At 41.7% G+C, this 14,354-nt stretch overlaps 1 pseudogene; it reads left to right on the top strand.

The window, feature by feature from the left end:
- Positions 1-3,239: 3,239 nt before the first annotated feature.
- Positions 3,240-4,208, top strand: LOC115645055 (annotated as a pseudogene).
- Positions 4,209-14,354: the final 10,146 nt, after the last annotated feature.

Here is a 14,354-nt window from a genome sequence, read left to right as displayed (position 1 = left end):
CTAACTAAACTCCAAGCTTTAGGGCTGACTTCCAACATGCTGTAGTTTGGCAGAAACAGAGCAGAGCAGCACACAGGCTGTCATCCAGGATACCTTAACCAAAACTACATAGAAGTATTTTTTTTATAGAGCAATCTCTATGACATATCCGCCACAAAGCATAGAAAATGTTAATTAAAATTCACAACAGCCAGTGTTATTGGTAAAGCCTACCAAATTCATGGTCCGTTTTGGTCAATTTCACGGTCATAGGATTTTTAAAATCATAAATTTAATAATTTCAGCTATTTAAATTTGAAATTTCACAGTGTGGTAATTGTAGGGGTCCTGTCCAAAAAGGAGTTGTGGGGTGGTTGAAAGATTATTGTAGGGCGGGTTGCAGTACTGCTGCTCTTACTTCTGTACTGCTGCTGGCGGTGGTGCTGTCTTCAGAGCTGGGCAGCTGGAGAGCGGCAGCTGCAGGCTGGGAGTCCAGTTCTGAAGGCAAAGCCACCGCCAGCAGCAGCACAGAAGTAAGGATGACTTGGTATGGTATTGCCACCCTTACTTCTGCGCTGCTGCTGGCAGGGCGCCCCTTTCAGAGCTGGGCGCCTGGCCAACAGCCACCGCTCTCCAGCCACCAGCCGCCACTCTCTGGCCACCCAGCTCAGAAGGCAGCACAGAAGTAAAGGGAGCAATACCCCCTAAAATAACCTTGTGACCCCCCTGCAACTCCCTTTTGGGTCAGGACCCCCAATTTGAGAAATGCTGGTCTCCCTCATGAAATCTGTGTAGTATAGGGTTAAAGCACACAAAAGACCAGATTTCAAGGTGAGAGACCAGATTTCACCATCTGTGACACATTTTTCATGGCCATGAATTTGGTAGGGCCCTAGTTATTGGCTTTCGTAAAGTAAAGGATGCGTGAAGCCAAGACTCATATGTGCAAGTGATGGTCTAATGCAGTGTTTCCCAAAGTCTGGTATGTGTACCCCTGGTGGTACGTGAAAGGGTTTCAGGAGGTACACGGCCCATTCAAATAGGCCGGCAGCGGGCTGAGCAGGGCCAGCGGCTGGGACCCCGGCTGTCAAAGGGCCGGCAGCAGGCTGAGTGGGGCCAGCGGACAGAAACCCAGACCCACGGCGGGCTGAGCGGCTCAGCCCGCTGCCAGCCCGGGGTTCCGTCCACCAGTTCCTTCCAGCCGGGGTCCTGGCCACTGGCCCTGCTCAGCCCGCTGCCGGCCGGAGGTCCCATTCACACAGCAGCCTGAGTGGGGCCGATGGCTGGGATCCCAGGTGGCAAGGGGCTGGCTGGGGCTGAGTGGGGTCAGCACCCGGGACCCCAGACCTGCGGCGGGCTGAGCGGCTTAGCCCGCTGCCAGTCTGGGGTTCCATCTGCTGGCTCCGGCCAGCCGGGGTCTAAGCCACTGGCCCTGCTCAACCTGCTGCTGGCTAGGGGTCCCGTTCGCAGAGGCCGGCAGTGATCTGAGCGGGGCCGGCGGCTGGGACCCCGACTGGCAGCAGCGTGCCAGTAAAAATTGGCTCGCGTGCCGACGCAAACCATGTGTGCGCATTACCACTGCTCGGCCAATATACTTGCCTTTGTGGCATGCGCAGAAGTCATACTGATGGATAAAAGATAAAAGTGAATAACTACTCATAGTAATCTAAAGATCGTAGCAAGTACATACTTGGTGTGAATTAATATAGAAAATTTCTCTCTTTTTGTTTTTGTTAAACCCATTTACAATGGATCGCTGGCTAAAAATGGGAAGTTTGAAATGTACAAAAGAAAATTATGAAGGAAATACGAATGTTAGTGATAATTATGCTGAAAATGAAGTGATATGGCTACATCAGACAATTGTGACGACAAAATTAGTGAACCATGTGAACCATCTGTAAGTTTATTGAACGTATCAGCTGCAAAGAAAACAAAAAAAGCCCACAAATATGATGAAAAATCTTAAACTGGGATTTTTGTGGACTGGCGATGAGGTGCAGCCTTTTCCATTATGTGTGATTTGTTACGAGACTCTCACAAATGAAAGTATGAAACCATGCAACCTAAAACGCCATTTTGTTAGCAAACATAAAGAATATGAGGGAAAACCTGTAGAATTCTTCGAAAATAGGCACAAATATCTCCAAAAGTCCCAGAAAACAATTTGTAATGTGACGGGAGGTGAAAATATGAAAGCTTTGGAAGCTTCATATAGTGTGGCGTACTTAACTGCACAATCCAGGGCTGCTGAAGTGATTGGCAAGACATTAGTAAAACCTACAGCCAAAGTAATGGTGCAAGTGATGATTGGAGACAAGGCTGTCATAAACAGATAGTTAAGGGTTAATGTCTCTTTTACCTGTAAAGGGTTAACAAACAGGGAACCAAACACCTGACCAGGGAACCAATCAGGAGACAAGATACTTTCAAATCTCGGTGGAGAGAAGCCTTTGTTTGTGTTTTTTGGGTTTTGCTTTGTTCTCTCTGGGCTCTGAGAGTGACCACACATACCTACAGGCTCTCTAATCTTCTATTCCAATTTTGTAAGTACAAAGCTAGAAAGGTGGTTATAGTCTTTTGATTGTTTTCTGTATTTGCAAATGTGTATTTGGCTGGAAGTATTTTAAATTGTATTTCTGCTGGAGGAGGCTTTTTCTCCAGTTTCTAGAAGCTGACAGACCCTGTAATATTCCATCGTGAATTTACAGTGATTTTCTTTATTCTTTTTTTCTTTTATTAAAAGTTTTGCTTTTAAGACTTGTCTGATTTTTGCCCTTGTTGAGGCTCAAGGGAATTGAGTCTGTACTTAATAGGGAAGGAGAAGGGAGGGGGAGAGAGGGGGGGAACCCACATGACTTCTCTGTGTTGTGATTCAAGGAGTTTGAATCACGGTGATCTCCTAGTGTACCCAGGGCAGGAAAGATCTGGGAGGAAGAAAAGAGAAGAGGGAATCCCTTTGTTTAGATTCATGGAGCTTGAATCTGTATATCTCTCCAGGAGCCCAGGGAGAGAACACCTGGAGGGGAGGAAGGAGGGGGAAGGGAAATGGTTTATTCCCCTTTGTTGTGAGACTCAAGGAATTTGGGTCTTGGGAGTCCCCAGGGAAGGTTTTGGGGGAGACCAGAGTTTATCAGGCACTCTACTCTAAGTCCTGATTGGTGGCAGCACTGCATGATCTAAGCTGGTAATTAAGCTTAGGGGAATTCTTGCTAGTACCCATATTTTGGACGCTAAGGTTCAGAATTGGGAATTATACTATGACAAAGGCTAGCAAAGCTATAAATCATGTCCCCCTCTCAAATAACACTGTTCATCGTAGAATCATAGATATGGCCGAAAACGTAAAGCAGCAATTATTGTCAAGAATACAAAAGAGTTGCTACTGTGCACTGCAAGCGGATGAATCCACTGATGTTGTGAATTTAGCTAATCTTTTGTTGTTTGTCAGATACGAACTGAATAATGAAGTCCACAATATTTTGTTCTGCCAACCTATGCCAACACATACAACTGGAGAAGCTATCTTTAAAGTTATTGATGACTTTATCAAAAACAGTGACTTAGATTGGAGTTGTTGTGTTGGAATAAGCACGGATGGCACCAGAGCCATGATTGGTTTGAAGAAAGGAGTTGTTGCATGTATTCAGGTTGTTGCACCAGAAGCAAAATCGACTCATTGTTTCATTCACAGGGAAGCACTCACCACCCAGACCATGCAGGTAGATCTAAAGCAAGTACAGGATGAAGCTGTAAAAATAATCAGTTTTGTGAAAGGCCACCCTCTGAATGCCCGGCTGTTTTCTCAGCTTTGTGATGAGATGGGCAGTGATTACACAGAACTCCTACTTCACATTGAAGTGTGTTGGCTTTCACGTGGAAAACTTCTGAATCGCCTGTTTGAGCTGTGAGAAGAACTGCAAGTTTTTTTAGATGAAACCTTTAACCTGCGAGACCGTATACACGACTGGAAATGGCTGTGCAAACTAGCATATATTGCAGATATCTTTGCTCATTTAAACAACCTCAGTCTATCCTTGCAAGGGAAACTCATATCCATATTCCATGTTCAAGACAAAGTGAGCACCGTGTTTGCAGAATTGAAACTGTGGCATAAACGTCTTTGTCATCGTGAACTATATTCCTTTCCACCTCTTCATGACTTAGTAATAAACTCGACTAATGAAATTGATAGCTATGTGTTGCAAACCACGAAGCAGCATTTGTAAAGCTTGCAGAAAGATCTTCGTAAGTATTTCCCTCAACCGGATGGCATTTTTGAATGGATAGGGAACCCTTTTGTCATCAGTGTTCAAACATTGCCAAATAATCTCTCTGCTTCAGAAGAAGAACAGCTCTTGGAGCTGGCTTCAGATAGCTTCCTGAAAACAAAACTTGAGCAAAATACACTGACGTCATTTTGACTGGGGGTTAGCTCTGAATATCCAGCTCTATCGAACTGTAAAGTATCTTCTGCCTTTTCCCACCTTGTATTGTGCAAGATCGGATTTTCTGCACTGGTTGGCATCAAAACAAAAAACCGAAATCGTCTTATTGACGTGGAGCCCCATCTTCATCTTAAGATCACAAACATCGAGCCAGATGTCCCTGCGATAGTGTCTCGTCAAAAGCAGTTCCATCCTTCGCACTGAATAGTTTGGTTTGTACTGAAAATTTTTCAATACCGAAATAGTAAGTATTAAAACTAGTGCTTTCTTCACTAACCTAACCAAACCAGCATATTTTCATTTCAGAATGATGCGAATTCACCATAGATATATATCTTCTGCCAGACTGTTGATTTGCTTCTATTATTTTAATTATTTCTAGTACTTTCTTTATGTAACTATTATTTCTATTAAAAGTTTTGTTTCAACTGTATGTAATATAATTTTGTATTATAAAATAAGCATTTAATCCAGAATGAAACGAATTAGGAGTGTGTTATAAAAATGTGCCTACCACCCTCCCACCCCCAAATTATCTTCACCAGAGAAAGGGTACGCCAGTAAGACGAATGTCTCAAAAGGGGTATGCAAGTGTTGTAAGTTTAGGAAACACTGGTCTAATGTGTCCCTCGGTTTGTTACTTCAGTATTGTTTATGAGCTTGTCTTCACTGCAACTGTTAGCTTGATTGAGTGAGCTCAAGTTATTCCATTTGAACGAGCCTAGCTCGCGTGAGAGAGACTGCCATGTGAAGCACAACACTCCAGCTGCATAGCATGGTTTGACTAACAGCATCATCATAGGATTAGCATCTGGTGAGTTGTAACTTGGGCTGCTGCATCTCCACTCTTCTTAGCTCAAGCATCAGCAGCAGCCAGAGATTCAGTCCATCCTCTTTTATGTGTGGTCAGGAGACAGGTTAGGGACAAAACTTGAGAAGTAGCTGGAGCAACAAAGCCGTGAAGATAAGCCCTAAGAGAGTTACGCCACTGAGCCTTCCACTAGTTACACCAAAGCAGCAAGCACCAACACCTTCCAGTGTGTTTGCTTAATGAAGCACCTTCCCTGTATTTTTGGAGACAACTTCCTTCCTTAGAACAAATAAAGAGAACAAGAATGTAAATGAGAGGCATCTAGTAATGTTTTAGTGAACTTATTTAAAAACTTAAACTGACAGTAACCTAAGGACTTCTTTAAAAGTCTTGGCTTTTAATTCAATTCATCTAACATCACACATTCTATATATACACATAAACAATAATAAAGAAGATGCTGAATGAAAAAAGGAGAAAAATGCTGTAGCTCAGTCTCGTATGGAACAGTGCTGTCTAGTCTTCTTTTGACTGAATATAGATTTTAACTTAAAATGTGTCTAGTAATTGCCATTATATTCCAGTTGATGGTTGAGTGAAAGCTATGTACATTTACCCATCTTTAGATATCCAGCAAAGAATGAATTGGGTAGTGTCCTCCTGTCCATGATGCTGATGACCACAGTTATCATAGCTCAGGTTTCAGATGCACTGACACATTGCCAGCCTCCTGGCAAAGAGATCACCTGTTTAGAAGTGGGCATTTTAATTTGTTCCAGGCACGGAGTAATGAAAACATGGACAATTCAGAATTCAGTTATGACATTACAAGCTGGTGAGGAAGCCACCCCTCACCCCCCAACATATTCTGTTTAGAAAATGTGTGGTTTCTACAGTCTTCACCACCTGGCTACGAAATTGATATCTACAAATGGAAGGATTACATGCCAACGCAAAAGAGATTTTTTTTCTTAATCATTTCTTGGGCTTAAGGTCTATAGTACCAACCACACAGGGAAATTAGAATAAGCTATTAGAAAATGAAGATTTTAATTCATACATAAAGACTGAACACATCATTTTCAGGATATTCTTGCATATTTCTCTTTAATCCATAGAGTGTACTTTCCCCCGTTTTGTATAGTATTTGGATATTTTATGCAATTCATTATCCCCCTTCTCCCCTGAGTGCAAGTGGTCCTTTCTTTCCAATCCAGATAACAAAAATCAAAATCCCAAACATGGGGAGATACCTAGAAAATGAGAAAGGGCACAGCTACTTCTGATGTATTAAATATCCGTAGTCTCATAATGTAAAACAGAACTGTGGAGAAAATATTCCCTCAACTGGAATGAGGATATATCATTTCTATGGGGTTTTACAAAGCTATTTTACAGTCAGTTAATTAAAACACTTTTTAAAATGAAATTAATCTAGTGCTGGAAAAGTGCTAGATTGACAGCCCTGGAGAATGAAATCTCTGCATAGGACAGAGAGACAGGTAGGCAACAGCAAGTCAGCCTTCTCACGCATTTTCCTGAAAAAGTGTTATAGCCATTTTCTGGAGAGACCAAGTGATTAGATGCCTAGGTGCTGTTGAATATCTCTCCCCTCCCTCCCCCTCTTCCCCCCCAGTGTCTATCTGCATCATTAGGAGTCTAAAATATAGCCTAAGTAACTTAAAAAATCTAGCCCCAAGTCCGGAGTCCCATAGGTGAGTTTAGGGGATAGAGTAGTGGCACTGTGGTTTTATATCTAAGCCTGTTCAACACTTGGAACTCTTAGGTGAGTCTTGGTAATCCCTAATAACGGTGATTATAATTATTTTATGAGGTGAATACATTTCACATAAGCCATGAAATAAACATGTGACTTAATATGAGATGTCCCATACTGTTATATTTAAAGTAAAAAGGGCTTACGATTATTAATAAGTATATGATTTAATCTATTTTATAAGCACCTATTGCAAGGCATCTGTGTGGTACAAGCCCAGTGCAGTGTTAAACACTTGTAGGGCAAAATACAGCTAGGGGTCAATAAATGATGCACCTATCAACAAAATGATCTATTCCAAACAAGTAAGAGGAATGGGGAAAACAAGACAGGTAACAGATACAAAATAGAGGATGAAGCACAAATATGGTCAAAGATTGGCCAAGTGAAATAAAGGGAATTTCTGTTATACCTTAACAGTAGTTAGCAAAAGTTGGCATGAGAGGAAGAGAGGGCCGTGTAGGAACAAGTATGCTGGCCCTATGCTGTTCCTGCATTGGGAATATTTACCGAGGGGCTGCTTCCACTTCTTTTTGGCATTGGAGTGGCATAAGAGAGCTACAGAGGATACTGGAAGTGGTCCATTATAACCCAACTCTCATTTGGCAATCTGACCTGATGGTTTCTAGTGGTCTGTGAAAGTTGCCTGTTTTTAGAAGTTAACCCTTTCATGAATGTTTAATACCCCCACAGGTTCCTACTAACTCCTCTGAGCCTTCTAGTCCCCTAAAAGGTTGAAGATCTATATAGTTAACTCACATTGTTATTAATGTATTGTAGAGTACAAGCAGAAAGAAACTTAACAAACAAAATCTGATTTTTACTGTGGTTGGTAAATCAGTTGAATAGGAGTGTGTGTGTATCCAGGGACTTGGAGTCAGGAGACTTGGATTCTATCCTTAATTTTGCAGTTGTCTTGATGTATGACCTTGGGCAAGTCACTTATGTTAAAAGTTTCAAGTGTCCACTCATTCTGAGTACTTCAGTTTTTGGAAGTCCAACTTGAGGTACATTGAGACAATCAAAATGATTAAGTGCTTTTGAAAAGGTCAGTCTTGATATCTCTGTGCCTCAGTTTCCCAATCTATAAAATGAGAATAATATCCAACTTTGCAAAGCGCTCTGACATCTTCAGATGAAAAATCCTATATAAGTAGTGTTAATGATTTCATTGCTGTAAACAGCCAGTGTGTATGAAATAGCATCTGATCCAAAACTAATGCAAACTGAACAATTTCTGAAGTTTAAATTTTTTTTTTCATTTCTTTCATGAGTTTTCACTTCTTGGTCACAGGCAGGATTGGAAGCAAAATTATGAAAGGCACAAGAAAGGCTAATTTACAGTACCAATCATTTTTAGAATGCCTTTTATCGGAGGATCCCAAAACTCTGGACAAATTAATGAATTTAATCTCATGGCTCATGGATCTCTGTGTTGTCGGTAACTATTCTCCTCATTGTAGAGATGGAGGAAATAAAGATGTTACTATAAGTGAATTGCTCTAGGTCACAAAGGAAGTCTGTAACAGAACTGAGAATATAACTCACCTCATTGAACTAAGCCCTCTGGTATAAACCACACAAGTGGCACGAAGCAGGAAGTACATGAAGTTCAGGCTCTCTTGTTAGATTTACAATCCAATGTCTGGACCAAAGAGGTACTTATGTATGTACTTGGATAAGCATCTAAACTTTGAATCAAACTGATGAACCTTCTGAGATTCACCCATCACTAACTTCTATATAAAGCTTATTCAACCAGGCTAGGGCTTCTTCACCGGCTTGATGGAGCGTTATTTGACTGCTTGGGCAGGCTCAAAGTAGGCAGGAACTAGCAACATGATTAGTGGGCTGATGGGTATTAGCACAGTTGCACAGCTCTGCAGCAGCTTTTTCCTGGCAGAACTTGAATGACTCATTGCAACCATGCATCCTACGAAATGGGTATTCACCCACGAAAGCTCATGCTCCAATACGTCTGTTAGTCTGTAAGGTGCCACGGGAGTCTTTGCTGCTTTTACAGATCCAGATTAACACGGTTACCTCTTTGATACTTCATTGCAACCATGAAGGACAAAGTGGATGAAGCATTATCTTTTATTGGACCAAATTCTGTTGGTGAGGGAGACCTGCTTTCGAGCGTACACAGAGCTCTTCTTCCGGTCAAGCTTACACAGAGCTCTGTGCAAACTCAAAAGCTAATCTCTCTCACCAACAGAAGTTAGTCAAATAAAAGATATTACTTCACCCACCTCGTCTCTCTAATATCCTGAGACTGACACTGCTACAACACTCATTGCAACCATGTCCACTTATGGAACAGTTCAAGGGAATTGATTCTTGCTGTGGGAGATGTCAGCTTGGCATGGAGCTGGGTAGTGACTTGTTCCACAATCTTGTTTGCAGTTGCACTATAGTAAATTCCTCACATCAAGGTAGGGTTACCATATTTCATGTTCCCAAAAAGAGGACATGGTTGGAGGGGGGTGAGCTGGTAGGAGGGGGAAGCTGGAAGGGGTATTTGGGGGGTGCCAGAGGGGGGTGTGTGTATACTAGGAGGGGATATTTGTGGGATGCTGGAGGTGGTATTTGAGGGAGGTGCCAGAGGGGTGTGCATGTACAGTGAGGGGGTATATGGGGGTGCTGCAGGGATGTTTGTGTACTGGGAGGGGGTATTTGGTGGAGTAATGGAAGGGTTTGTGTGCACTGGGACAGGGTATTTGGGGTGCTGGAGAGGTGTATGTACTAGTAAGGGGTATTTGGGGGATGCTGGAGGGGTGTGTATGTGCTGGGAGAGGGTATTTGGCGGAGTGCTGTAGTGCGTTTGATTGTAGTTGTAAGTGAATGTTTAGGCGTTGCTTTGTAATGGCTTGTGTGTATGTGAATCACTGCCCTCAGTTGGATGGCATTCCATTCATTTTATTCTATAGAGGTTCTCATACCATCTTCATCTGAAGTATCTAAGCACCTTCCAGGAGTGCATTAAGCAACATGACTAAGATCTGTCACATGCAGTTTGTTCTTTTCTCTCATTCTCTCCTGCAGGGAAGAATTGTATTTGCAATGCAGTGTTTTGTTTTGGTAGGGTTTTGTTTTGGGGGATTTTTTTAAATGGAGCACCTGCTGTATGTTTCAGTTAGAGAAGGCTAAGTCAAAAAACGCAACTTGCATTTGATGGTGAAGATGGTGAGGTTTGGGATGGTCCTTAGTTCCTGTGGGAGTTTGTTCCAAATCCTTGACCAGCCCCCAGAGAAAGCTGTGTATCCTGAATGAACAGACACACTTTACCTTTAGTGTAGAAAGTCTGATTGTGCCTGAGAAGCAGAGTTGTTGACTGCGGTTCTCATCCTGGAGCCTTAAGTGGTCTTTTAGATATCCTGGGCCTAGGCCACTGAGCACCTTGGAGGACCGAGACACTGAATTTGACTCCATATTCTGTGGGAATCCAGTGCAGAGAGTGGAGGACAGATTTGGTGTGCTCACGGTAGCTTATGTTGCTGAGGAGTTTCACAGCAGAATTCTGTAATAGTTGGGGTTTCCAAAGAGTTGATGGCTTCATGACCAGGTATATTGCATTACTGCAGTCCAAATGGGAGGTAAATAACTGAGGCCAGGCCACTGTCTACCAGACTGAGATGTTATCTCTTAGCCAGAGTGAGATGGTAGAAAGTTTTCCTGGTGTCGGCATATCTGACCATATAAAACATAATATTGATTTGTGTAAGGAGAGTCTTCTTTACTGTCTCATTGGCTAGAAGCCTGGGCTTTTGAAGCAGAAAAAAAGAGTTCTTATCTATGACTGTGAAGTCCCCTATATTCATGTTACAGCCTATTTTTTTTGCAAATGGCTTTATCTGTCCTTAACCAGATTTTATTTCTCTGTCACTAGGAATTCATTATGTCTTTTAAAATTAAAACAAAAACATCCTGAACTGACTTTGAAGAGAGAGATACCATAGAAATCTTTAGTTATTTTTTTAACTACTGCGATGATCCAGTTTTTCTTAAATTAATTTTGCTGACAATAAGAGAGCAGAGGTGCTTAATATTTGTGTTCAGTATAACTTCCGAGCTCAGAATCTCAGATTTCCCACAATACTAAGTGTTGTAAAGTGCTTTGACTAATATAATTGTTAGATGTTCCCTGACTAGCTAATGACTATATATTCCTATTGATATTATGGGATGGTCCCTTAGGGGGAAGCCTCATATTGTTTCCTGTCAGCGTGAGTCAGCTTCCCTGCTGAAATTAAGTGCTACAGGCAATTCAGAATGTTCAAGAATAAAGCCTGATTAGTTGAAGCTGGGGCGTACATGGTGAACAGAACACTAAATGTGAGCTAATAATCCAAAAGGTTTCATAGAAATAAACATCAAGATACCACTCAGTCATTTTCCATAAATAAAAATTAAGTGGGTGAATGTCTTTCAAACCTCCATGTTGGGTCCTATATTCTGCCTTGTTGTAACTCTTCTCCTCCTCTACTTGTGAAAGTTTGGCCATAATGCTGTTCATTGTGCATGTGTAAAAGGAGAATGGTGTCGAGAATGAAGGATGAAGAAAAGCTTGCTTCAGTCCAGCCTCAAATGCAGAGGACAGTTCCCTGGAAGACAAAATTCTGCTAGTATATTCATCTCCTATATGTATTAACAGACAATGCTCATGTACAAAACTCCAGATGGGGAAAGCTTCAGAGAAGAGCTGATTGAAATGCTGACTGATGTTGTGTTGGGGTCCCAAAGCTCATGGTCTTGGAAAACTTCAGTATCCGCACACAAGTGACGCAAAACCTCCTGTCTACCACAGGTCTTAAACAAGTGATCTCTGGACTGATTCACACAACTGATGATACACCAAACTGGTTCCTCGGTCTAGAAGTGGACATAGGAAATGTAAGCAGCACACCCCTGTCCTGGTCAGTCCACTGTTTCCTGCAAACAGACATTGTACCCCAAATTCAGAAGCAGGAAGAAGGCTGAACCTTCTTCGTCTCCTCACAAGTACATGGCCCTAGTCAAATTTCACTACCAGAAGAACAACTACAAACCTCCATTCCTTCAGAATAAAATGCTGAACCCACTTCTTGACTTTGCTGTTTTTGATGGATGAAAAAACAATAATGAAAGAGAAGGGAGAAAAAAAATGTAAGAGAGAAGAGGAGGAAGGAAGGGAAATGTAAGCAAGCAAATGAAACACAGAGCTCTGCATGGTTCTAGGCAAGTTACTTAGTTGTGTGTTCCTCCTTTTCTGGGTGCATGACTTGAGATCCCGATGCGTGATTTGCACAGGGGCTGGATACTCACAGCTGCAATTGAAGTCAATGGGAGCTGTGCTTTGAACATATAAGGTGCTATATAATGCTGAGTACTCTGAAAAAACCTAAATGTCTTAAATTGGGCACACTAAATTAGTGGACCCTTTTACTTTAGTCTGTCTGTGTCTCAGCTCCACATCTGTAAAATGGGGACAACACCCTGTTACTTCATAGAGGTGAAAATAAATTAATATTTACAAAGTGCTTAGATATTATAACAATGAGCACTGTAGAAAAGCCCATGGGGAAATAAATAATTCTGTCTTCAGAGCAAGGTTTGACTAGCATGCAGTAAATAAATCATGTGGCCAGATATTGAACATTGAGAATATGACAAAATATTTAATAGCTGCTCATTTAGTGAGCATAGGGTTGCCAGGTGTCTGGTTTTCGAATACCCGGTCAAAAAGGGACCCTGGTGGCTCCAGTCAGCACTGCTCACCAGGCCATTAAAAGTCCCATCATCCAGATCATTAATGAAGAAGTTGAACAAAACCGGCCCCAGGACCAACCTTTGGGGGACTCTGCTTGATACCAGCTGCCAACTAGACATCGAGCCATTGATCACTACCCATTGAGCCCAACAATCTAGCCAGATTTCTATCCACCTTATAGTCCATTCATCCAATCCATACTTTTTAAACTTGCTGGCAAGAATACTGTGGGAGACCGTATCAAAAGTTTTGCTAAAGTCGAGATATATCATGTCTACCACTTTCTCCATATCCACAGAGCCAGTTATCTCATCATAGAAGGCAATCAGGTTGGTCAGGCATGACTTGCCCTTGGTGAAACCATGTTATTGTTGGAACCTCAGCTGGAAATCTCTGGTCTTTTAGTCCATCAAGGTTTCCTTTCACAGTTGTTTTTCCAGTAGGCTGTTGACTTTAAAGTGACTACATTTTGTTGCTAAAAATACCAATGAAACCTAATTATATGAAGATCCTTAGGGAATACTCAAGATTATCAGTGATTCGGGAACTCTGTGACAGGAAGTAGAGGAGGATTCCTTCTCCCCACCCACTACCTTGGAATGGTAACAGAGCTGCTCTAATGATTGGCATTTACGGTTTTATCACCCTGGACCCCTCCACAGGGTGAAGGACCTGAAGATCTGTATAGAAGTGGATACTTGGGCCCCTCCCTAACTGGCATTTCCCCCACTCCAAATCTCTCCTGAATATGGCGACTTCACAGAGAGCCCCAGTGGAGCATGGTTGGGTGCCACACAGAGTACATGCCACCCCCAATCGTCCAACAGAATCATATTATTTTACACTGCCAGGGAGCCTGTCATACTCATATAAGAGAGTGTAGGAATTGCCTTTTAATGTGTAGCAGCCTTAATAAAAGTGTCTGTACAGTGTCACTTGAACTCTAGCCAGATTCAGCATTTCTCAAAATATTCTACTGCCTCAGAATCTGTTGTATTTTGTTACACATTTCTTTTCCTACTCCTCATTTATAATATTAAAACCCTACAACAAACCTGCAACTAATTTCACACATATCCCATTTGTTTTAAGCACTTGGAAATTCTGAGCCGATTTAAGATGTCCATTTCATTCCACTTCCTTTTCACCATTGTATACCCACAGCGCATGGAGGATGAAGAATACTCTCTGCAGCAAGGGAACACGAATAATTTAAGATTAAATGGTGTCAATAATTTTTGGATTACAGATGTGGGTTCTTCTGTATTTCAGGACTGCATGGTATCAACCATCCATTCTTTTGAGGAATCCATTATATTTTGTTGTTGATTATGAGGTATTTTTAGTAGGAGATCTCCAATGTAAAGGAATTTTTCAGAGGAGAAAATCTTGTTTGCCGGTAATTTATTTAGGATGGCACCAAACTTGATCATCCAGTTCCTTTTGTCCATGTTTGCGGATAGCAGGTGAAAACTGTAATGTTTTTAGGAAAGATTTAATCTGAACAAATGAGTATTAATCCTGATTAGATTTAGATATAATTTAATTTGTTGGACCACTACAATATTCTATGATTCCTTTTGTTTTTTA

The sequence above is a fragment of the Gopherus evgoodei genome, chromosome 2, assembly GCF_007399415.2.
Source record: "Gopherus evgoodei ecotype Sinaloan lineage chromosome 2, rGopEvg1_v1.p, whole genome shotgun sequence".
NCBI lineage: Eukaryota > Metazoa > Chordata > Testudines > Testudinidae > Gopherus > Gopherus evgoodei.
This window is presented reverse-complemented; position numbering and strand designations above follow the sequence as displayed.